At 43.8% G+C, this 25,273-nt stretch overlaps 1 protein-coding gene across 2 annotated transcripts in view; it reads left to right on the forward strand.

Moving 5' to 3' along the window:
- Positions 1-25,273, forward strand: part of SHISA9 (shisa family member 9) — a gene marked incomplete at both ends in the record, with an annotated part of 297,762 nt that overhangs the window by 217,161 nt on the left and 55,328 nt on the right. The gene's annotated exons all lie outside the window — the stretch shown is intronic.

Raw genomic sequence — 25,273 nt, forward strand, 5'->3', positions numbered from 1 at the left:
AAGCCAGGCATACGCTCATGAGTCCATTCACGAAATCCACCCATCAGTGATGTATTACACTAAGTTCCATATGCCAGGCTCTGGACTGAAGACGCCGTAATACATCAGGCACTAGTCTTCCCTCAGTGATCTCAGAGTCAGGCTTAACATACAGTCTGATCAATACCAATCAGTGTGTTAAGTGCAATGATAGAAATCTATGTACGGCAGCGAGAGGAGAGAGTGAATTCTGTAGAGACGCATGGTGGGGTCAGGAATATTTTCCCCAAAAAGATGATATCTTAGCTAGGTTTTGAAGGAAACATCTAAAACTTGGACTGGAAGGGCGGGAAGGCATTTGAACCTGTAGGATTATTTGATGTACAAAGACTCAGAGCATGTCTGGGACAACTGTGGGCAATTTAAAATTATCCAGAAATACAGGTATCTTAAGGAGGAGAAGGGGTGGTAGACAATGAAATTGGGGAAACAAGGCCAGATTATGAAGGTATATTATGGTAAGAAGCTTTAATTTGTAGACAGTAGGAAAGTAGATGTAAAGCCTTTTTACAAATACCCTTTCCCTAAAAAGTAATGGTGGAAATTTTAGATGACAAAGAAAAATTAAAAGAGGTAGGAAAAAACCCTTCCACCTTTCCAATGGATGCCCACCCTCCAAAGGCAACCATTATTATCATTCTTGCTTATTTTCTTCCTGTCTTTTTTTCTATGTAGTTTTTTATACAGTGGAGATGATACCAAAGGAGAGTTTTAAACAGGAAAGCAATCCCTTTATGGAACTCTACTCAACATCTCAATAAACTAGAAATTACTTAATGCTTTTTTTGGAGGTTTTTTTTGAAATGTTTTATTTTAGAACAGTTTAGATATACAGAAAAGTTGCAAAGATGGCACAGAGAACTCCTGTGTACCCATTTATTAGTCTTTAAATTAATTGAGGTTTATTGCCACTACTTGTTGTCAGTCAAATAAGAAAACAGGCAAGACATGGAGATTTGTCTAAAAACATAATGGCGGTTGCTGCCTCCCAGTGTATCCCATATCCCTTGCAGCTGTAATGCTGTACATTGAAAATGACAGTTCACATTGATAACCCTGAAGGGACTTCCACGCTGAGGCAGGAAATTAACTCAGATGATAGAAAGATTCCCCGCCCCACCCCCCCACCCACATAAGCTGAAATAAACACAGCTTTCCATTCTACCTGAAATAAAATTATAGCACCCTCATTCTAGGAATATTTGTGAGGTCATCCTTGAGCCCACAGCCAGTTGGAGATGGCTCTGCCGGGTCTGACTCTAGGTCTTTCGTGTCTGGGTGTGGACTGGGTGAAGTGGGGGGTCCAGGAATCCTTTTAATTATATTAGAATTGGGGTGTCTAGCATGACCAGACTGAATGGTGTAGCCATAACCACTTATTAGGTCTCCCTCACCTCCAGATCAGTAACAGCCCACATATTCCTTCTGTGGCTCTACAGCTTGGTTCCCCCAAACGATACTGCCTGAGTTAGGCCGTTTAAATCTTTGCAGCTTCTGAGTTCCTCTAGGATCCACTTGATTTTCACACTTTGGCTAAACGCAGATTATCAGAACCTAATTTATTATACACCTCTGTGACTAGCTGCAATGGGAATTTTGCAAGTAGAAACCAGTAGTCTACAATACTCAACCTCCAAGTCTTGATATTAGATTTGTATTTGCCCTCCACCATTCAGTCTGCAGACAGTGCATTACCAAATGGTCTTTTTTTTTTTTTTGTGGTACGTGGGTCTCTCACTGCTGTGGCCTCTCCCGTTGTGGAGCACAGGCTCCGGACGCACAGGCTTAGTGGCCATGGCTCACGGGCCCAGCCGCTCCGCGGCATGTGGGATCTTCCCAGACTAGGGCACGAACCTGTGTCCCCTGCATCGGCAGGCGGACTCTCAACCACTGCGCCACCAGGGAAGCCCCCAAATGGTCTTTTGATTGCTCATCCTCTGGCTTAAAGTATTTCTGCCTCTTGTTTACCTCAAGTTCATTGTTTTATTACCATCTCATTATTTGAAAGGGGTATGGGAGGGGGATATTTCCACGGTGATGTGGAGACCTTACCACTTTAAACCAAGTTAAAGCACATTAGCACACCGTTCAGGAATTTTTAAAGAGTGTTAGAGAGTCTGTGACAGGGGCTATAAGGCTCCTCCTAATTTCTCTTTTTAAGTGTTTTATGAGAGAAGATATATTCAAGTTTGTGGGGTTGAACTTAGCAGCATGTAGCAGTGGGTAGAAGTCCTCAGTAGATGTTTCCTTTATTCTGATTAGCCAGCTCCCTTATATTAATGGTTTTTAGCCTAACACCACAGTGTGCCAAGGATGAATATGTCCCCATACCTATCCTTCTGAAATTCAGAGCCTACCTGAAGGGACTGATAAGGAAGGAAGAAAACTGTTAAAACAGAGGGTGATAAGAATTTCGCATGAGGTGAAGGAAGGCCACTGGGCAGCTGCACTGGTGCCAATGGGAAGCCATACTGTGATCTGTTCACCAAACTCCATCTGTGCTACCCAGCCTTGTTGGCTATCCCTCTTAGTGTGATCTGGCTCCAGGGACTGACTCCCACTAAACTGATGTATAAACCATCATGAAAATGTATCTATTGCCACTGAAGAAAAGAGTCGGCCATTAAGCAGACAGTATTGAGTCAGAAAAGTGAGTTTCCTCCCAAGAACAAAACCACACAGAGAGCTCAATTACAATCAAAGGATAACTGAGGCAAAGGCTACCAGGGGGGATGCCAGAGCCTGCTGGTTTTGATGTACAAGAACCAATTGTACATATCTCTTAACAAATCCGTATTCAATGGATTGTGTACAGCTGTACACAGAGAATTACACACATCTCTTCCCAAATCCAACATTCTTGTCGGTCACTTACAATGGACCATGGTGGGAATATTTACACTATGATAATTGGCAAATGTTACAAATTAGAGCTCCCCCCCCCAAATCTGGTTGTTAAACATTTACCAGCATATCATTTGAACTATTACATGTACCATAAAATGTATTTAAGTTAATAGGATCGTCCTGGATATGTCCTAGACAGTCCTGGGAAGGGCATGCCCTATGTCTTATCCCTTTACTGTCCTTGTGTGTTGTGGCTGGGCAAGAACTATTATGTACTAGCCTGGGAGATTTCTTTTCTTGCTAGTTCTTTAAGGTAATATTACTTATTTCTCCTCTGGTATCCATCTAGTATTCAGTGATAGCCTGGTTTTTAAATTCCAAGTTCTTTGAGGCCGCCTCACTGTTGGCCCTGCATACACTGTTGGGGAGACAGTGGAGAGATGAAACAAAAACAAGAGTGAGGAGACGGCTGTGGTCATTTTTAGTGACTGTTACCATCTATCATTAAATATCTTTCCTAAAACAATAGACATAAATTTCATGGCAGCTTTAATTTCCTGCTAAAACTGGCCCTCTGCAGATTTTGGGTCTTCGTTTGGACAAATGGAAGGCAGCAGAAGCCACTCCTAAGTGGATTTCGCTCTTCTTAATGAGGGATATAGTGCCAAAAAAAATTAAGTTTCTTTCATTAGTGAAAATGAGGCTCCTTCATCAACTTTCACATTATACAAAGAAAGAAGGAAAAAAATACAGGCAGAAGGGAAGGAGCCTAGACAAAGTAAACAATTATTTTTGATTTATTGATCTCTGCAAGAATCTAGAGCTTTTGGCAGAACAAGGAGCATCGTTCTTAATTAGCGTCATGATTTTTCAGCAGTTATTGACAACGCAGTTTCTTCAGCCCTATTGTTTCTTTAATGCCAGCTTCTTTTCCTGTGCCCCTCACCATCTAGTTTGGGGGCTCCATCAGAGGGACTGGCAGGGGGAAGAAGATTCTCTGCTTCTCCTTAGGAAACCAAGAGAGTTCCTGGACTGCATCATAGGACAGTGTGGGAACCAGCCTTGGCTTCAAATCCCAGTTCTGTCACTTAGCAGTTACGTGGCCTAAGGCTAGTTGTTAACCTCACTGGGTCTTAGATTGCTTAGCTTGCTCACCTATAAAAGAGAATAATCAGACCTTCCTCATGATTTTGTGGAGGGAATTAGAGATGAGCTGGGGAACACTTTTCATAGTTCATGGGGAAAGTGGCGGCTGTTAATAATAGTAATGATTAGGCAGATTCATTTCTGCAATCTGCTGACAGGTACAGTATCCTTTATCCTAACAAATACTCACCAAGAACCTACTATGTGCCAGAAACTGTTCTAGACACTGAAGTTGTATTAGTGAACAAACAGGCCAGAACATCCCTGACCTCATGGAGGTTATCATGATGTACCATCCTAGTACCTTATTAAAAATTCACAGTGAAAATTATTATCTGAGTTGAGAAGATAAACCCTCAGCCTGATGGACAAGGCTCATAATTGAAGCCCAAATTCCTGCATTCAGGAAATGAAAGGGGCATGATCCATGCCTATCAGGAGGAAGTTAGGTGTATACTTCCTAAAGCAACATTTATCGAGCCCTTACAATGATGCAGCATCTCATTCAACCTTTTGAGGTAGGTTTGTTCCACGAAGCAGTTGAGACACAGAGAGTTTAGCAAACTTGCCCAAGACCACTCATCTTATCATTGGTGGAGTCAGGTTTCAAACCCAGGTGTGCCTAATCATGCTCTTAGCCATGACTGATGAGACACCAACTTGATGGATGAAGTCTCTCCTTCAAATTCTCCTTCATTCCAGATTCAGGCACAGGTTATGGCACTAGGTTTCTGAAGAAAAGTCTGATTCAGTTAATTTTAATATATTAGCTTTACAAGGGCAGGGAATATGTCTTTTTGGCTGGCTACTGTATTCTAGAAGCTAATTGAGCTTCTGGAACTTATTAGTTGCCAAAAAACATTTTGAAAGGATAATTGAATCAATCGTGAGTGAGTATGGTAGGATGTGTCCTTCCTGGTCCCTGTTGGTGTTTCTGCAGAAAGGAAGACAGGCAAGGTCTACTTATTCAGCACAAAGGACAGCGACATGTGTTTCTTTGCTGAGATCACTTTGTCCTTGAGGAGCAGTGAGTAGATTGGTGAGCCTAGAAGTTATGGCGGCACAGGATGGATGGAAATGAGAAACTAGAAGGGTCAAGGGTCTTGGGTGGCATGCTAAGGAGATTGGAGTCTATCTGAGGGCTGTAGGGAGACAATGAAGAATTGTTAAAACACATAAATACGTGACTTAAGAGTTAAGACAAAGATTCTAGAACCAAGAAGAGGAAGGATTTGCCAAAGGTCAGATGGCAGAATAATAACAGCAGAAACTAGAAACCCTAAAGCTGGAGAATTTCTTCTAAGCCACGCTATGTTTTCTTAATTCTTATGGGAAAATGTGAAGTGAGCTTTAACTCTAGGCTATTTCTGTTAAGGACAGGTTTTATTTTATGATATATTTTGATTTTTTGATTTTGACCATCTCCATCAGGTTGGAAAACCTCTGCCCATAGACCAGAGTTTGAGAGAAGCCCATATGTGCCAAGAAATGTTGACTGCCCCAGACACTTTGTGCCTGGTCAAGGGAGTAATTAGGGGCTAGAGTCCCGGAGGGGCAAAGGAGAGCAGTGGGTTAGCATTCTGGAGAACACCTTCACATAGGTCTCCGGAAATATGTTGCAGGAAGATCTAGGATATTGTAAACACTGGGAAGGGGCACTTGGGACTCTGTGCCCATCTTTCCTGGAGTCATCAACCATGACATGTGTGTGCAGACACACACAGGTACAAACAGGCACACACCCCTTCCAGCGCATACCTGCACGATCACCTCATAGTTGTGACCCACTCAGGCACACTGGCAACATGTTTCCCACACATCCCCACACAATCTGAATACACACAAACACACATTCCCCACCCTGAGTGAAATATATCCACTGCACGCTCACATGAGCAAGAGCAGATGCAATGCCTTGGGTTCACATACCTTACACACCCCTGCAGACACACCAACACTACACACAACATGCAGTTTCCACTACACACCCATACAACTCATGCCCTTAGCCACGGAAATATACCACACACCTGTATCAAAACCTTCCCACATAGGAAATTTGTACACCTCACACTCACCTACCCATCCAAGTCACAACAGTGTTCATTCTGCTACCACCTCATTGCAGCAAAACACAGTCCACATTCTGTATACCTACATTCATATCCTTATCCCTATCTATATCTATCCATGTGCTTGCATACACACACACACACACACACACACACACACACACTCATTCCCACGTATATGCACACACAGATATGCCATGCCTATGCCCTGCATACAAATACCCTCTATTTATTTCCTAGGGATCATAATTCAACAGTGAAGAAATTTCCTGGGGTCAAACACAATTCTTGACTACAATCACTAAAAATATATTATTTAAAGCTTAAAAATGTTATGGGGAAATAAAATTCTATTTGCCTATTTTTAGCTCCCTTAAGGTTAAATGTGGCCTTATTCCATGTTCAGGCAGCCTCTGGGATTATGTAAGTTCAACAGCTCTGACCTCTGACGTCAGTACCTGCTCTACTGTTGGTGACGGGCGTGCAAGGCCCTTTCATCCACCACCAGTAGCAGCAGGTGTTCTAAGCAAAGGAATATTTACTGCTCTGGTGAAGGGGTGGAATGTCTGGGGGGACGTGATGCTCTCAGCCAGTTAGACGAGCTTCCTGCCACAGCGAGCCCTGCTTGATAAGGCTGAGGCTGAGACCAACATAGGAAAAGTGGTCTATTCTTGGAACATACCCCTTCCCAAGCTCTCTTGATGGGAGACAAATGTCTGGAAAAGCGGGAACTCAGCTAACCAGGCTCAAACTCTGGGCCTGACTGTTAACGCACAGCTGGGAATAGAGCTGAGGGGGTCTATGTGAAGAGACTATAGTTCAATGCCTTGGGTTTTGCTGCTCATGCGCACCGGGGACAGGGTCACAGGGGGTTTCCAGGAACCACCTACTGGTAAGGATGGAGTGGCCACTGTATCACCAGGTGGGGGATGGTAGACCATAGTATAAATACATGGTGCGTGGCGTTGGGTAGCCTTGGGTCAAATTCCATCTTCCTTGTCTATTAGCTCCTTGGCCCTGGTCAAGCCTCACTTTTCCCAACTCTAAAATGGGGATCGTTGTGATGTCCAAGAGTAAAGTGCACCTTACTCTTCACCCGTATGGACCTTTCAGTAGTTTCCCAAACATATTGGCTTGCACGTCTGTGTCTTTTCTCATACTGTCTTATCTCCATGTGCCGCCATCCTCTCCCTTGTTGGCTTGGCAAACTTTTACTCATCCTTCAAGTGTGGGCTCAAATGTCACTTGTCCTGGATAGCCTCCCGGATACCCCCAGGCAGACTTAGGCTTCTTCTGTTCTCTCACTGCTGCTTACGCATGGTGACCCCCTACCCCTACCCCATCCTTCACTATTGTGGCAGACCTGGCCCTCTCTGGCAGCAGCAAGAGACAGGGAGAGTAGTTACGAAGGAGGGCCCACCACAGTCTCCAGGATCATGAGATCAGTCTACTCCTAGCCTTGCTACTCAGCCTGTGTTCTGGGGCCATCCTCATTGCCTGGGAGCTTGTTTGAGATGCAGAATTTCAAACCTACCCCCGACCTTCTGAATCACAATATAAATGTTAATAATGGGGTGATTCATAATGAAGTTTGGGGAGCACTGTCTAGGGCTCTCCCCATGCAGTGATGGTGACAAGCTGGACAGGTGAAGTAGAGTACATCCGTGATCACTTGATTTATTTAGTCTAGTTTCAACCATGACCATGGAAGAAACCCCAGGTAGATATCCTATGTATGTAAGATGCAAGCGAGTATACAATCTTGGTCTGTCCCTTTTATTGAATCCCCAGATCCTTCTCCATATTATGTTTTTCCTGCCCTCATCTTAAGACTCCCCCAAACTCTGTTCCCATATTTCCCAGATGCAAACAGCAGACTATGGGTTACTCTGTCTCTAATTATTGTGTATTTCCTTGCACATGGATTTTCTTTTTACATTATCTAATGATAATGTAAAAAGAATGACATGAGGAGGAATTTCCACGAATGGAATAACCAAGAGTGGTACCCAAACTCTTTGATTTTTCCGTGGATTGTATTCTCCCTCCATTTGGCTGAACAGCAAAGAATTCAGCTTCCTCTTATGGTCACAAGAATATAAATGCTCTGTGGCTGTATCCTCTTTGTATATCTCATCCACCAAGATGTGTTCCCTCCTTCTCCTCAATCAGTATCTATCTCTACTGCTCTTATGGAAAGAATATTTCTAAATTTACATGACTGCATCATTAAACCTTTACAAATCTTGAACTAAATATATTTTGTATGCTTATTATTTAGCCAAATGCGCTTTCTGTCATTCAGAAAAAACAGATTTCCCTGCTGATCATTCTACATCAGCACATGCCTCGTTCATAACTTTATCTCTAGTCTCTAATCTCCACGAGAACAGAATAATGGATTAGCTGGCGCCTAGTAGGCATGCTCAGGGAATTTTTCTTAGATGAATACGACTAAATAGCTCACTTGGGCCCAGGGAGTCTGACTTCTTTACCTCCACATCCCCAAGGTTCCCAGCACACAGTAGGTATTATAATTTATGTCGAATGAATGAACGGACAGGAGCAGCAGTCGGTTCTGCAAGGCTTTGCCTGTAGGAATCAGTATGGCTGCATAGATTAAATTATGTGAAGAAAAGATCAGGGAAGAAAACAAAGCAGAAACCTTATTTCACGCATATTATCATACTGCTTTTATCATTCAGTGTAAATAAATAAAAGAGGATAGTTCCAACAGTGGAACTGTGAAAATACCCAGAGATGCATATAACAGGTCTACCACTCCCTAGAAATAAATTCTTCTGGCCGAGCTATTTATTTCAGCCTCAACTTTTTTTTTTTTTTCCAAAATAAGTCTGTTGTCCTCAAGGCAAGTCAGGAGAGTTTGTCTGTGTGCCTGCTTTAGGTTCTGTGGGTTTCTCTGCTTATCTCTGTGTGTCTGTCTTTGAATCTGAATATCTCAGGGCTTATGGGTTGCAAGCAACAGAAACTAGGTCTGGATAATTTAAGCCAATAAATGATCTACTGGAAGAAATATGGGACAGCTCACAGAATCAGAGAAAATACTAGAGAACCTCACTTTAAGAAGGAAAGAGACCAGGGGAGTTTCAGAGAACTGGGACTAATGTGCTCTTTTCAGCATGCTCTGTGATGGAGATAATTTTCCATTATTGGGTCATTCAACTTAAGATTCAAATCCCAAGGATAGGAAGTCTGATTGGCCTATTTTGGGTCACATGTTTAGTCCTTGAACAGGAAAGGATACAACACCCAGTTTGAAGGATTGATCAGAACTGAATCAGAAGAGGAATAGATAATATGGTAGGCAGAACAATGGTCCCCCTAAGATGTCTACATGCTAATCCTAGAAACAGTGAATACGTTATGGAACATGGCAAGGGGGAATTAAGGCTGAAGATGGAATTAAGGTTGCTAATCAACTGACTGTAAGATAAGGAGATTACAATGTGTTCTCCACTGTAATCACTTTAAAGGTGGACAAGTTAGGCAGAGGAGTCAGAGTGATGCATTATGAGAAACACTCAACCAGCCAATGCTAACTGGTGGAAGAGGGCCATGAGCCAAACAATGAGGGGATTCTCTAGAGGCTGAAAAAGATTAAAAAAATGATTCTCACCAAGTGTCTCCAGGAAGCAATATAGCTCTGCTGACACCTTGATTTTTAGCTGTGTGAAGCCCATTTAAACTTCTGACCTCCAGAAAAATAAGATTTGTCTTGTTTCAAGCCACTAAGTGTGTGGTAGTTGATCATAGCAGCATGGGAAATAGATGTGGAAAAGCAACACATGCCTACAACAGGATGGGACTGTAAATGTTTGTGTCCATGGGCTTCTAATGGAAAACTTTGTGGTGCAATCCACTCAGAAATGGAGAATCATAGTTATATACAATGGAATATTACTCAGCCATAAAAAAGAATGAAATGATGCCATTTGCAGCAACGTGGATGGACCTAGAGATTATCATACTAAGTGAAGTAAGTCAGAGAGAGAAAGACAAATTATCATATGATAACACTTCTATGTGAAATCTAAAACAAATGATACAAATGAACTTATTTACAAAACAGAAATAGACCCACAGGCATAGAAAACAAACTTAAGGTAACCAAAGGGGAAAGGGGAAGGAAGGGATAAATCAGGAGTTTGGGATTAACAGATACACACTAATGTACATAAAATAGGTGACCAACCAGGACCTGCTGTATAGCACAGGGAACTAGACTCAATATTGTGTAATAACTTATAAGGGAAAATAATCTGAAAAAGAATACATATATGTGTGTGTGTAACTGAATCACTTTGCTGTGCACCTGAAACTAACACAACATTGTAAATCAACTATACTTCAATAAAAAAACAAGTGGTTTCACAAACTATAATTTAACCATGCCCTCTTTTTTTTTTTTTTTTTGCGGTACGCAGGCCTCTCACTGTTGTGGCCTCTCCCATTGTGGAGCACAGGCTCCAGATGCCCAGGCTCAGTGGCCATGGCTCACGGGCCCAGCTGCTCTGCGGCAAGTGGGATCCTCCCGGACCGGGGCATGAACCCGTGTCCCTTGCATCAGCAGGCGGACTCTCAACCACTGCGCCACCAGGGAAGCCCCCAACCATGCCCTCTTTTTATAAATCAAAACGTTGTATAGATTACTAAATAAAAAGCATCTTATGTAGAAAAGAAAGATCTAGCCCAAAGGCAGTACCCGATGAATGTTGGCTTCATCCACTTGTAGACAGTGGAACTTTCTTGCTCCTGGTTCTCCCAGTCGTGGTGTTCGGTGGATTGTAGAGCTATTCTGTGCCCACTGTTCTAGAACCTTGTGGTGGAGCTCCAATGGGTGACTTCCCACAGGAGGAGGGGGTCTGCAGGCCCTGCTTCCCACAGGGCCTTTAGATAAGGCAGAAGCCTGCCCCAGAGTATTGGTTCCACCCATTACAAGCTCCAGCAGGCAGAGGGATGTGGACCTCTGGAGGGGTCCAAACCTGCTGTTCCAGGATGTTTGCCAGTCTTCTCTGGAGCATGGGACAATATTGTACTGGATGATCGTTCATTCTGATTACACTTCTGCTTCAGGAAGTATGGTGGGGTTTTTTTCTGCAATGTTTGGGAACAAAGCAGCTCTGGGTATTGGTCTCTGCCCATCAGAAATCAGTGTTGTGATATAATTACATTTGCAAAACAGATGGATCATCATCGAGCACGTGGCTGAAGCTCCTGTTGCAAAGAGAGGTGACAGATCTGAGGTCTGGAAGGGAGGTGGGGTGGGGCTGAGAGCTCCTCTCTGTTCCCAGATAAGAGCCATCTAGTTTGTGTCTCTGATGTTTTTGCAAGGAGGTTGGCAGGGAGATAAATGAAGAGGCTTGAGGAAGGGAATTCATATTTATTAATCACCTGCTGTGTGCTGGGTTCTTTCCATACCTATCTCATCATTTACAATAGACCTGAGAAGTAGGTTCTAATTATCCCCACTTTACAGGTGAGAAAACTGAGGCTCAAGAAAATTAAATTAGGGGCCTATGGAGACTCAGCTGCTGTGCTCATCGTTAGTGTTGCCCATCAAATACTTCCAGTTCTCCTCCCAAGAAACATGAACATTTCTCTGGTCTTTGTACTTCCCAGTGTGTGATTTCTCTTGCCTGACCTTTGACTATGAGTGGAAGCATGTGACTTCTTCAGGACAGTGAAATGTGAGCAGAAATGAAGTGTATCTCTTCTGTGCGGCAGCTTTAAGTGCTAATACATAAATTGCCATGTGCTCTCCCCACCCCCACCATGGTGAGGGGCAGTGTTCCAGGTAGAGACTGCTCTGGGTCTGGGCAGTGAGGATGCCATGGAGCAGAACCCCCAGCCAATGTACGAGAGCCATGAGCCATGAGCCATGAGCGAGAAATCAAACTTTCTTTTCAGCCACTGAAATTGTTAAGGTTTGTTTGGTGCATAACCTTGTCTGTTTGACCACTTAATAGCCTAGCTTCAAAGTTTAAGCTCTTACCTCTATCCCACATGGCACCAAAGCATGGAGATCTGTGTAGAGAGTTAGGCATTCAGGTGTTTTGCCCATGCTTCTTGATTCAACTGGGTCTGTGAAGGCCATAGGGTGATATGGCCCTTGTTTTGTTTCATAAGGATTGTTTCTGTCTCTCTAAAGAGAGTGCAAAGATGGGGGCTCAGCCCCTCTGTCCAGACCCCTCATGGAACGCAGGGCTGCTCACATCATAGATGCTGCTGAAATACTTCTGGCAGGAGTTATTGGAACAGATTGAAATGGTTAAGAAGACACTGCAGTGATGAAATGGAATGAATTGGGACACAGGGGCTTGAAATGGAGGAGCTCGACTTGCAGTGGAATGGGATGACATGGATGTAGATTAGGACAGAGTGGATTGAGCTGGGATAGAATAGAATGAGTTGGAATTTGAATGGGCTGGAAGGGCTGAGAAGGGAATAGCTTGGCATGGAATTTGGCGAGTCATATGGAGTGAATCCGACGGAATGGAATGAATTGGATGGAACAGAATTAGTCATTGGCATAGAATGGGATGCACAGAGTTCTTTTCGTCTAGTTTCCTATCCACACCCCACCCCTAACCCCTGCTGGCGGACTATTTTTGTTCCTGTAAGTAGTCAACATACTGTTGAGAAAATGCAATTGTTAAAAAGATGAGGGAAATAATTCTGGCTGCTTCAGGGATGGCTTCTGACCTTTAATAGTATCCATGTGTGCACGTGTGCACGTGTACACACACACACATGTGCATGCACACACACACACAGTGGGGTAGAGGACGACCCTAGTTGGGTACCCAGACCACAGCCTTTGAAAGAACTAACAATTACTGGGTCCTGGGAATATATCGCTGGGTCAGGGGGCATTTGGCCAATTTCATTTGGGGGAAATACATCTTACTTTCTCATTGGCTTCTCAGCCTGTTCCCCACTTCTCCTCTCTCCCTGCCCCTGTTCTGTGTTCCCTGTATAGTAACAAGAGGCTTTCTCGTGCTTTTTCCTTCCATTTCCCAGAATGAGGGAATGTGCTTGGAAACAGTTGCCGAGGGAGCAATCTTGTTTTTGAAAAAGAAACTGTAAAAAAATGTGTTTGCGGGGTTGCCAAAGTGGAGTGAGCCTTATTTAAGTGAGTGGGGTGGTAGAAATGTGTTTACACAGCAAGAAAACGCAGGCTGGGTGTCTGCTGTTTCTTTAGTGGATGGTATTTTGAAAGGACTTTATGATCTATGTTTTAATTCATTGTTACTCCTTCCAGCCCAGGAAAGTGTGCCTTCCTGGCGTTATTCATATAGCTTGAGTTAAGCAGCAGAAAACTGACAGCCAGCCTGAACCTGTGCTTACCCGGGAGAAATCTGTGTATGTGCAGCTCAGACAGAGCCGTGCACACATGCACATGCATAACTGGGTGCCTCTATATCCACTGAGAGAATTAAATGTGATGTTCCTTGCAACGTGCTTAAGAGAGAGCCTGTCACATAGTGAGTTCAAATTAGCGTTAGCCCCATTAACTGTGTGCACATGGGCGTATGCACCCAATCCTGCAGACATTCACTGATAGGTCCGATTGTATACAGTGTGAAATTACGTCCTTGCACAGCTGTGCACACCAAAAGCTGGACACACCTGTGGAATTCTGTTTATACACAGCACCCTATGCACACCTCTGTCTGTGCTTATGAACAACCAGATGTGCACATGACCACACTGTGTGCTTCCTCAAAACATGAAGTCATGAAAGAACTGAACACTTATGGAGTGTTGTTGTTTTTTTTTTTTAATACAACAGATATATTGAAGCGATTTGCAAGTTTCCTTTGGAAGCTTGGCTCAGGGCTTTTCAAGCCTACATCAGAGGATCCCATTTAGAGACACGTTTCTATATTCTACTCTTTCTTGGTTCCAAATGGCTCTTTCCTCTCCATCTCCTTGCTACTGTCTGAATCCTCATCTTAGGTTCTTGTTCGTTCATTCATTCATTCATTCATTCCACTAACACTTTCTATGCCTATTGTAAGGCTAAACATGGTTCTGGGTGCAGGGCTACAAGACAGATATATGTCTCCTTACTCAGAGACTCTCTTCTATCCTGGCACCAAGTAAATAGTTTGCTAATATGTGTGAAACAGTTAACAGTCACAGAGCTCTATTGCATCCATTATAATACTTGATTAGCACAATACTGAAGGTCTCTGATTTTGGAGCTGGAATACCTGGGTTCAGATCCCAGCTGTCCCAATTACTTGCTGTAATTAGACAAGTCACTTAACATTTCTGTGCCCCACTTTCTCATCAGGGAAGCAGAGGTCACAAAAGTATCCACATTTTGGTGAAGATTGAAAGAATTCATATAGGAAAAGCCCTTAAAACAGTGTGTGGCTCATTTACAGTGCTATAGATTGTTGCTAAAATTCCTACTGCTGATTCTCTCAGACAGACCTGTGCAGGGAGTAGCGTTATCCCGATTTTGCACATATGAAAACGGGATCAGAGCAGTTCAGTGTTACTCCTGGATGACTGTTGCTGCCTCTCAGCTGTCCTCCCTGTCTGCTCCCAGGACGGAGACCATCCTCCACCCCCCAGACAATCACTCATTCCCTCTCCAGTTTCCCAGGAACTGGCGGTGATCACAGATTTGAACCTTGTTCTAAAAAGAGAGCCGCCACCTCTCTGTTTGTCTGAGAAGCTCCTGCTTCTTTCTATTCATGTTCAGGGTCTCATTCCCTCTAAGGTGGGCTCCTCAGTTAGTTCAAAACAAGAGTTTTATGTCGGGAAGTGGTGGTGGAGAGTGCTGAGGCAGAAGGTGAGTTGTGGTACATTAGAGAGAACCAGGAGCTTGCAGCCCAAACCTGGCTTCCAGTTACTTCCAGTCTGGGTGGTTACCTCTCCTCTCTATACCTCGTCTGTGAAATGGGATCAGAGTTTTTCCAGTGTCCCCCTCAGAGCAGTGTGGGAATACTGGAGGCAGCACGGGCTCTGCCTTTAGACTGACCCGCGTCCAAATCCCTGATGACCTTGCTTGTCATCTCCAAGGCTGAATCGGCTTGAATTCTTTTTTTATTTTTTAAATTTATTTATTTTTGCTGTGTTGGGTCTTCGTTTCTGTGACAGGGCTTTCTGTAGTTGTGGCAAGCGGGGGCCACTCTTCATCGCGGTGCTCGGGCCTCTCACTATGGCGGCCTCTCTTGTTGCGGAGCACAGGCTCCAGACGCGCATGCTCAGTAGCTGTGGCTCACGGGCCTAGTTGCTCCGCAGCATGTGGGATCTTCCCGGACCAGGGCTCGAACCCGTGTCCCCTGCATTAGCAGGCAGATTCTCAACCACTGCGCCACCAGGGAAGCCCCGGCCTGAATTCTTAGTTGCAAACAAAAGGACCCAACTCTGAATGATTCTAGCAGGAAACAGATTTGTTGAAGGGGTATTAGGGCGCTCATAGAATTTCCAGGGTATCTGAGAAACTAGCTTATAAAACAAGCAGAGACCAAGAGAGGCACACTAGCCAGAACTATCATCAGAACCCAGCCACAGCTGTCCTGTGAGGACCGTGTATTGCCCCAGAGGATACTGGATATTGCCGTGGTGTTTCTGCTCCGAATTCAAAGTCTATGGCTGATGCATCTGATTGGCCAAGGCTAGGTCATGTGCTCTTGCCTGGGCAGCAAGAGAGGCTGGGAAAGAAAGTATCTGGTCTTTTCAACTTCTGGGAGGTAGATTCCATCTCTTTCCAAGACTCCTAAGATGGAGACCTCCCCAAATACCCCTAAGCATAGGAAGAGGTGATTAAGATTGTTGAAACGACAACAACAAACTCAACTAAACTAGCACTGTCAACTACGATATTGATTCCTCCTCTGTAAAATTGGGAAAACAAGACCCATCTCTAAGAATTGTTGTGAAAGTTACCTGTTAGCCCTCGTGTAGTGCTTAGGCATGAAACCTAGCACGTTATATGCCCTCAACAAATGCTTCTTTCCTGTCCCTGTTTCTAGAAAGTATTCAGGGCCTGGGTTTCAGGGGTGGTTCCCAGAAGGCTGCCCCTTCCTAGCTGTGTAAGCGGTAGAGGCCGCCCTGGTTACGATGCTGATCTGTCTCCAGACCCACAGTGGTTCATGGAAGTTCCTGAGAATGACTCTTCTTGAGACAGGAGGGAAGGGGGCCTGCTACTGTCCAGTTCTGGGAAGAAACTGAGGATTGGCCAGGGTCTTGTTCCCTTGCCTAGGATGAGTTAAATTTCACTCAGGAGATTGACAGAAATGGAAATGAGTGACGCTTGCTTCATTCATCAGAGCATATGCTTTCCTTTTGATAAATATTGGCTATGTTTGTATGCTGTCAAAGCATTTCCTGCATCTGAAACCTATAGGTGGTCTCCCTTGGGAGGAGAATAGAGGCTCATGGAGATGTCGGATCATCCACCCATTCTCCAAGGCCCAGATTCAAGTCTGTCCCCTGGGTGAAGCTTGCTAATACCATTCATCCCCCAAATCGCTCTCCCTCTGTGAGCGCTCCTTATAGCTCACGTTTCTTCCCCTTCTTTCTCTCTCTTGTTCTTCTTTCCACCCTATTCACTGAGGGCCACTGTGTTCCAGGCACAGGAGACAAAGTGGATGATAAGACAAACAAGCTGTCGACTCTCAGAAATTTCATTCTAGTGGGGAAGGGAGAAAATTAACAAGTAAAGAAATAAAATAATTTCAGATAATGGTGGGTGAGGGCTAGGAAGACTCAAACGGTGACATCAGGGGAGGTTGGGAAACTTGATGCGTGGATGTTAGTGAGGTCCCTTCTAAGGAAGACTGAGCCCTGTGAAGACCCAGGGGAGAGAGTTCCTGGTAGAGGGAACCGAGGTTCACAGGCCCTGAGGTCAGTGTGAACTGATGTGTTCCAGGCACAGAGAGAGAGTTAACATGGCTAGCGAACAGTGAGGGAAGGAGAGAGTGGTGTATAGGAGTTAGCTAATAGTGTTTTGTGCGTTGGCTTATTAAGTTGGGTTTTCGGCAGTCAAGCCTGTGTTTTCTACTTCTTGATGTCTGCCTGTTATTAATTTGGCTTAGAGGGTGCTGTTCGCTGAAGAGGTGCTTAAGTTGACACCTGTTGATTGACAGTAGTTCCTCCCCTAGCTGTATTTTATGCTGCATAGGTGGTCCTGGTCCCTTCAAGTTGTCATTTCCATGAAAGAGTGCAGCCCAAAGCAGAAGGACATGAAGTCCTACATGGCTCACGTGAGGGCACATCTAATGAAAGTTGGGTCATATTTTGCCAACATAGTCAAATCAGGAGGCCCAAACCCAAGCATGGGATATGAGAACCAAAATCTGATGAGGAAATTCTAGTATGTGCTCTTTGGGGACCGTTTTTATACCTTCTTGGGCTCAGTTGAAAGATATGGCCCTCTGAACCTAACACTTAGCAAGCTCCTTGTCATATATGTACATAAATCTATGAGAATACTTCTGCTGAGAACATTCTGACAGGAGAGAAATGATGATGTCTCCCCAAAGCCTTCTAATTCCTCTGCCTCTGGCTGAGAAAAAGTAGGTGAAAAAGTAGTACTCTCGGGCTTCCCTGGTGGCTCAGTGGTTGAGAGTCTGCCTGCCAATGTAGGGGACACGGGTTCGTGCCCCGGTCTGGGAGGATCCCACATGCCGCGGAGCAGCTGGGCCTGTGAGCCATGGCCGCTGAGCCTGCGCGTCCGGAGCCTGTGCTCCTCAACGGGAGAGGCCACAACAGTGAGAGTCCCGCGTATCACAAAAAAAAAAAAAAAAAAAAAAAAAAGTAGTACTCTCCTTTTCAGACTGGGTGGCTTCAAGGCAACAAGTAAATTCTCAGCCTCGGGGTAGATAACAGTGTTGAAATGGCCCTGTTTCTCTCCCTAGTCCCATTTCCCATGGCAAGAGAAGTTGAAAAGTTGGCACTCGAGCCAAAGCTTTATAAATAATTTGCTGGAAAAGGCAAACGCTGATGAGAGCCAAAGGCATACATATTTCAAAGGAGCCGTAGAAATTCTCAGAGTTCTCGGTCCTGGCTGGTTCCAGGAAGTAGTGATTAGAGAGAATTATAGAGTGTGGGGAGCTCCAGGCTGTCCATGGCTTTTGGAGATGTCTGTGGAAAAGCAGAACCTCCCATGATGGTCAAAAATCAAGGGAGGATGGGCCTCTGCTACTTTGGTGGGTCACTCTTTGTCACATCACTGAGAATGTCTTTCCCTTCTGCCCAGGCCTTTTTGTCATCAGGATCAGCTGTCCACATCAGATCTGGACCCTAACACCCTCACAATGCTGTGTCTTTCTTCTAAACAAATTCTCTTCACCTATCTGGCAACATTTTTTTTCTGACCAGGTTCTGAACCAGTTAATCAATCTCTTTCATTTTGGTCTTGATTTTTGGCAATTTCCCCACCTCAACCTTGACCATCCCCCTACAGCTAAGATGCCGTGTCCACACAGACTCAAAGGTATTCTTCTGTCCATCCATCATGAGTCTCCTATGCTGGCCCAGACCCAAGTCTAGGACCCAGGCAGTGATGAGCCCATCTTCCTTGTCTCTGCATTCTACGTCTTCTGACTCCTGTATCTACCAGCCTCCTTTATAGGCATTGGATCCTTTGGGTACCCATGACATGCAAGATAAAGTTATGGTGGGCCAGGGTTGGAGAGTCTGGATGATGCTACCCTACTAGAAAAACCCATTTCTTGTTATTTTTCCCTACCTAGAAATGTGCTAGAAATGGGGAGTTTCTAATGATTTGCTTCCTTGGAGCCTTTATACTGGGGGAGGGGAAAATGTGATGGCAGAGGTGGACCTCAGCTGTGGCTGTCAGTAGAAGATGAATTGGCCCATATGTCCCCCAGTATTCTCAAGTAGGTAATATAAGGTTTAGCAAAAGTAGTCAGAAGGGTGGGTGTTTGGAAGGAGGTGGGAGAGAGCTTTTCCTTGGTGACAGGGAGTATGCATATCAGTCTCGGGTTCTTTGGAGGCCTAGTTGGTATAAGAGAATAAGGAAAATAAGTATGAGTTTTTTAAGATTTATGAGTTAGTGTAGAATGGTGTAATTCTTTTTGGGAAACTGGAACAGGGGATATTTGTTTGGATATAAGAGTCATTAAGAAACAAATTAAACAAGCCTGTCAGGTGATTCTAATAGGACTGTCAAGGAAAAACACTGAGAGGTACAGACGCTGTTTTTTGTACCTTGCATTAGCATCAATCACTGTGTTGGGTGTAGAGTACATCTTTAATACATGGGGCTGATTGCTAGAATGATAAACAAATTCCATTAAAATAAATTCAAGGCTTGACCCAATTGTTTTTCTGTGATAGAATTGGAGTATAGCAAACGGACGTGGAAATAAGTAGGACACTCCTGGGCCTTGACAGTGTATTACACACAGGATTTTGTTGTGATGCCACTTGACGTAGTAGGTGGCTGTTATCATATGGGTATATGATCATTGTCATGAGAGAAGATGGGAGAGAATCTCAACAAAGTAGATGTCAGAACACTAGAAAAAGACTTCAATAGCGAGTACCTTCACAAGGAAAGCAAGTTAAGTTAGTCATTTACATGACAAAATCCTGATATAAGAAGAAGAGGAAGTGGTTTTGAGCACATCCTATTTTATCACCTGGAGTAGCTATCCTATCTGTCAAAAGATGACTCTTTTCAATCATCAGTCTTAAGGTGAATGTTTTATTTACAATGTTTATTTGCCAGAATGAGAGACAGAGAGAGAAAGAAATTCTAAGTCAGCCCACATTCTTTTCTTTTTCTTAAAGACCATAAGTCACTTAGCTTACCTGAGCCTCAGTTTCCTTGTCTGTAAAGGAAGCTAATAAACTTCTAGGGTCATAGTAAGGATGACATGAAACAATGTGTTTGGAAACACCTACCTGGAACAGGTCTTGGGGAGAAGGGGCAATAAGTCCCAAAGGTCATTTAAGGGAGGAGAGAGGCATGGTCTTCATTTGACCTTGGGAAAATTATTTAACATTTCTAAGCCAACATTATTCTACTTTTTAGAGTTGCTTTGGTGGTTACAGATCTTTTGAATTTCTGTATGAATTTTAGAATCAGCATGTCACTTCTATTAAAAAAAAACCTGGGCCTCCCTGGTGGCGCAGTGGTTGAGAGTCCGCCTGCCAATGCAGGGGATACGGGTTCGTGCCCCGGTCTGGGAGGATCCCATGTGCCGCGGAGCGGCTGGGCCCGTGAGCCATGGCCGCTGGGCCTGCGCGTCCGGAGCCTGTGCTCCACAACGGGAGAGGCCACAACAGTGAGAGGCCCGCATACCGCAAAAAAAAAAAAAAAAAAAAAAAAAAAAAAAAAAAAAAAACCTGCTTGGATTTTGATTGGTATTGCACTGAATTTATTTATTAATTTGGGAAGAATTGATATTTTAACAACACCAAGTCTTCTAAACCACGAACACAGTGTCTTATTCCTTTAGGTCTTTAAAAATTTCTCTCAGTAAGGTTTTATAGTTTTCAGTATATAGGACTTGCATCTCTTTTGTCAGATTTATCTCTAAATATTTAATATTTTTATGTTATCACATATGATTTTTTTTTTTTTTTTTTGCGGTATGCGGACCTCTCACTGTTATGGCCTCTCCCGTTGCGGAGCACAGGCTCTGGATGCGCAGGCTCAGCGGCCATGGCTCACGGGCCCAGCCGCTCTGCGGCATGTGGGATCTTCCCGGACCAGGGCATGAACCCATGTCCCCTGCATCAGCAGGCGGACTCTCAACCACTGCGCCACCAGGGAAGCCCCACATATGCTATTTTTATTCACATTCAATTTCTAGTAGTCCATTACTATTCTATAGAAATACAATTGAGTTTTGTATATTGATCTTGTATTCTGCAACCTTGCTGAAATCATTTATTAATTGTAATAGGTTTATTTTATTTATTATTTTGTAGATTCCAAAGAAAAGGAATTCTGAAAATAAAGACAATTTCTGATATGGATTCCTTTTCTTGCTTTATTGTGCTTACTAGAACTTCCAATAAAATATTGAATAAAAATCGTGAAAGAGGATATTCTTGCCTTGTTTCTGAACTTAGGGGAAGCTATTGGGTGTCTTACCATTAAGTATGATGCCCATTATCAATTTGAAGAATTCTCCTCTATTCCTAGTTTGCTGAAAGTGTTTATCCGTAATAGGTGTTAATTTTAGCAAATGATTTTTCTGCATCCATTGAAATGATCATATGACTGTTAATATTATGAATTACATTGATTGATTTTCAGAGTGTAAACTAACCTTGGTTTCCTGGGACCATTGGCACTTGGTCACAATGTGTTATGTGGAAAATTTTATTAGGAAAGTTTCTATTACATCCCCTGTCCCATTCGATGGATGGGGAAACTGAGGCTGGGGTGGGTTAAGTAAGATTCCTCTGCTGTGAGTGGAAAAGGCACTTAACAGTGTCTTTCCTCTCTGTCTTCAGGAGGTTCACAGCTTCCCACACACCATCCTTTCCTGCAATAGACAGCAGAGCGGACACCCTGTCATGTGCTGATCAGCAAGCAAAGTTCTTTCTGCTGTGAATTTATTAAGGTTAATTTATTAGGCTGGTTGGAGGATTTATTGAGCACTTAAAAATGTTAACGGACACAGTTCCCAATAAATCACGTCAACAGATCTTTATAAAAACAGTGGGGAGGTTTTAAATCAGCCCCGAGAAGTAACACTGGCCCCACAAGGTGGGCTCAGTAAAGCCTTTAAGAAAATGGCAGATGTTATCAGCTGCTCAGTGTCTGGAGGCTGTGATTCTCCAGTCACAAAATTCTCAATGGGAAGTCTTTCTCAGAATAATAGCTATTATTTGTTAATGCCTATTCTTTGCAGGAGATTGTGCTTGGGACTTTATATATGCTCTCTTCGATCCTGCAAATGTCAGTTGTATTATCTCCCATTTCATAGATGAGATAATCCAGGTCCTAAGAAGCAAAGGGACTTGCCTAAGATTGTGGTTTTTCACCCAGTTCTTCTTTTAACTGCCAGTTATATCAGACCACTAACAGTCCTCACAATTATATGTTACACCTTCATGCTTCTGGGCTTTTGCTGGAGCACCTTCTCACTCCCTCTTCACATCTCAGCTCTTTTGATAAAACAGATCTGGTCATGGGACTCCCCTGCTTACCAGACTTAGAATACCTACTTTACTTGAGGATCAAGTGCACACTTCTTGGCATGGCTGCCTGGGCAAGTTTGGAGAGGTGTTTCACAGCCACTTCTAATAAAAGTCCTCTCCCCATCACCCTGTACTCTCTCTTTTCCTGCTTCGCCTTACTCCATGGCATCACTATTACCTGACACTACATTTTTCTATTGTATTGTCTTTCATCCTCACTAGAATGTCACCACATGAAGGCAGGTGTTTTTGTCTGTTTACTGCCGTGTCAATGGTACCTACCCCCCAAATTTTGCAGAGATGCTGTCAAAATGAGGGCAAAGGAAAGGTCATTGGATATGATCCAACGTGAGCCACCAATGACCTTCACAAGGTGGTTCTGGGCAAAGAAGCCAGACCATGTTGGAGGAAGTAGGGACGTTGAGGAAGCAGTAGGTAGAATATCAAGATTTTTTTTTCATTAGGAGAATATGTTTCCATTCTTATTTTACTCCACTTCTTAGCAGCACAGTTGCCCACTCTCTTCTCCTTGGAACAGTCTCCTCCCCTGACTTGGTCTTCTCTCTGTATTTCTGGCCACTCCTTCTCTGTCTCATTTCTTTGATGTTCTGTACTGTTCTCTCTGCTTAGAACATGTCTTCTTGCTCTTCCCATGGTTAATGGCTTCCCATTATTCAGGTCTCAGCTCACATGCCTGTTAAGAACCACATCTTCTATTACAGTTTCTTTATTTGATGCTTTGACATCTTTTGACCTTGCTGAACTCTGGTGGGACTCTCCATCCCAGGGTTAGCCAATGCCTGGAGATAGTAAAGGACTCACCCCAAGAGTGCCTTTCATATGCAGACCAACTAATCCAGAGCGCAGGCCCCCAACCTCCTCCCTCACAGGGTTTTTACACTTTAGGCCACATCTTATTCCTCTACCTTAATCACCCAGGTCTAGGTACTCGACAACTAGGGATGGCTCCTATGTCCCAGAGCCAACCAAAATCATTCAAAGTAACCATTCCTAATCCTGCTTACTGTGCCTCTCCTGTTCCTTCTTTCAGGAACCAAAATAAAGGCTTTGTGCATGCTTTCCCCTTGCTCTTCCCTCTGCCTCCTGACTGGCTCTGGTGCTTCCCCATGTGACGCCTCATGATGTGCTGTGCCCCCTCTTCTTGGGATCTATGAATGTAACAAGCTATCTTTTCAATGGTAAACATTTCTGGATCTCCTGATCGGTTGGCCTTGCCATACCTGAATATGATAAAAGCTACATTTTAAAACAGTGCCATCTCCCTGGAGAGCCCTTTCCCAACCACCTGTAATTCTCAGTCTCAGCAAACTTGTTGGTTTCCCTCATGGAAAATACCCTAGGTTGTAATTATTTAATTTTTGTGTTTATTTGTCTATTTATTCTCTTTCTTGAGGGTGTATTAATCAAAGAACCAGAATCAATAGGAGATGTATCTTTAAATCTCTATCTTTCTATTTCTATCTCTATCTCTATCCCTATCTTTCTATCTCTCTCCCTATCTCTATTTTCCTGTAACTGGAGGTTCCAGTTCAAAAGCTGGCAGACTCGAGACCCAAGAAGAGTTGATTTTTCTGTTTGAGTCTGAATGCAGGAAAATACTAATGTCCCAGCTCACACAGTCAGGTAGGGAAGATCCCTCTTACTCAGCCTTTTGTTCTATTCAGGTCTTCAGTTGATTAGATGAGGACCACCTACATCTGGGAGGGTGATCAACTTTACTCAGTCTACTGACTCAAATGTTCTCATCCAGAAACACCCTCAGAGATGCCCAGAATAATGTTTGACCAAAAATCTAGGCATCCTGTGGCCCAGTCAAGTTGACACGTAGAATTAACCACTGTAGAGAGATAGGATCACGTCTGCCTTGATTGCCATTGTATCTCTGGATACGGGAGATGCTTAGTAAAGTCTGTTGACTGAATGAAGAATAGAGGCTTATGATTATTCTTTGAGAGGGTAGTCTAGTTAGGTGAGGCTAGGCTATGCATCAGTGATTGAAAAAAACCTAGAAACTCAGTAGCTTAATACAATAAACCTTTATGTCTTATTAACACAAACTCAGCTGTGTATTAGCAGCACACCTCCATCTTGTAGCAGTACCCTCCAAACATATGGCCTCCAGAATTGCCACAGCAGTGGCCAGGAAGTGGAGTACATCACTTCTGCCAGTGCTCCATTGACCAACATTTAATCACATGGTCCAAGTCTACCCACCAAGAAGGCTGGTAAATGTAGTCTTCCTGTGTGCCCTGATGAACTGCAAATCATTGTCTCTCCATCCTACACCATGAGAAAGAGGAGGGAGCCTTGGAAGAGAGCTGGCCAGGGAGCAGTGAGAGCTTAGGAGCAGCCAGACATCTTGGATTCGCTCTAGATCTCATCAGCATCTAGTTTCTTATTTTTCCAGCATCCTCTGAGAGGCTCGGCACCCAGGATATGAAGTTAGAAGGGCATGATTCACATCCACTTCTGTCATTGACCAGCTTTGTGGCTTTAGGCAAGTCACTTTACCTGTCTGAGCCCCAGGTTCCTTATTGGTAAGAGTGGGCATCCATCCATACCTGCCTCTTAGAGTTGACATGAGAATTGGAGATAATGCATCATTGTGCCTGACACGAACACTTTTCTCTATGAGTGATTGCCATCATTAGAGCTGTCGTTTTTATCACCTTGGTAATCATTGTGAAACCTACTGAGGCATAGACCCTACCTGGCAAAGCGGAAGCAGCTTCCAGCTTTTGGATTTCCAACTCCTCTTATGTGGCGACCCCATGGAAGCCCTCATGCCTGTTTCTGGGAAAAGAAAAACATCCTGCCCTGGTTTTGGCCATTTCCTCTGTCTTACAGTTGCCATGTGATCCTCCCCGCTCCCAACTCTAGTCAGAAGGTCAACGGTAGTGCAGCCCTTTTCCAGGGTAATAAGTTGTTAATGTAGACGCAATTAGTGAATAAGCAGTTGATTAGTTCATTATGAAAATACT

The sequence above is a fragment of the Hyperoodon ampullatus genome (genome assembly GCF_949752795.1).
Source record: "Hyperoodon ampullatus genome assembly, chromosome: 14".
In the NCBI taxonomy this organism is placed as follows: Eukaryota; Metazoa; Chordata; class Mammalia; order Artiodactyla; family Ziphiidae; genus Hyperoodon; species Hyperoodon ampullatus.